The sequence below is a fragment of the Peromyscus californicus genome, unplaced genomic scaffold (assembly GCF_007827085.1).
Source record: "Peromyscus californicus insignis strain IS unplaced genomic scaffold, ASM782708v3 Scaffold_13__1_contigs__length_99412109, whole genome shotgun sequence".
Taxonomy (NCBI): Eukaryota; Metazoa; Chordata; class Mammalia; order Rodentia; family Cricetidae; genus Peromyscus; species Peromyscus californicus.
This window is the reverse complement of record NW_026294424.1, coordinates 3,852,880-3,853,798: the sequence shown is the minus strand read 5'-3', so window position 1 is coordinate 3,853,798 and position 919 is coordinate 3,852,880.

Here is a 919-nt window from a genome sequence, read left to right as displayed (position 1 = left end):
AAGTACAGAGAGTGGAGGTGAGAGAAAGCTTGGACATAGGGAATCTCTTCCATTTCCCTCATCACTCACAGTAGTTGTACAGGTCCCGAATAATATTGGGATCAGGGTGCCATTACATAGCCATTTGGATTAATTATCTAAGGGGTATTGAGGCCAAATTTGATTGGAAAGGCAAATCAACTTAGGGCCCCTCAGGTTTGGTGCCAGGTGTGGAGGCTGGAGGCTTTTCTAAGAGGCAGCCCAAGGGGGAATGGAGGGTATGGGAGACACCGTCCCCATGGATGAGAGAGGAGAAGGGAAATGTCACCACAGCCTGTAGTCGTAGGTGTCCCTAGGACTCAGGGAGGAATGAACGAACGAGGACCAAGCTGTTCAGCCGGTCATCACTCCACTCAATGGGGGTCAGGGCCTTAGCCTGGCTAAGCCAGGGGAGAGACTCGGCGCCTGGTACCGGGACTTTCATAGAGGCCAGAAGATGAGGAGAAAAAGCAAGCTGGAGGGGGTGGTATGTCTCATCCACAGTCACAAAAGCCACAAGGGCCTAGAGGAGCTGTGGCAGCCCCGAAGGGAAGAAGGGAGAAGGGGGCAGGAAGGGGCAATAGCCTGATTGGGCCTAAGGAAACTGCAGGATTGCAGCGCCAAGGGTAGGAGATGGCGTCAGGTGAAGAGGGCTAGTTGTAGCCTTAAAGACCTTGGCTGGGGATACCTCAGCCTCCAAGAATACCAGAGGGGTGCCACGGTCACTTCCGCAGACTCGGGGAAATGTCTACACCTACCAAAGGGTAAACTTACCTAATTGCAGCTGGTGGATGGGCTGCCAAATGACTGGCGAACCAAAGGTGAGTTTGTTGTGGGTGGAACATAGATGAGGGATAGGGTCCAGTGTGGCTCAGACCCTGAGGGGCGCAGAGGCACCAGA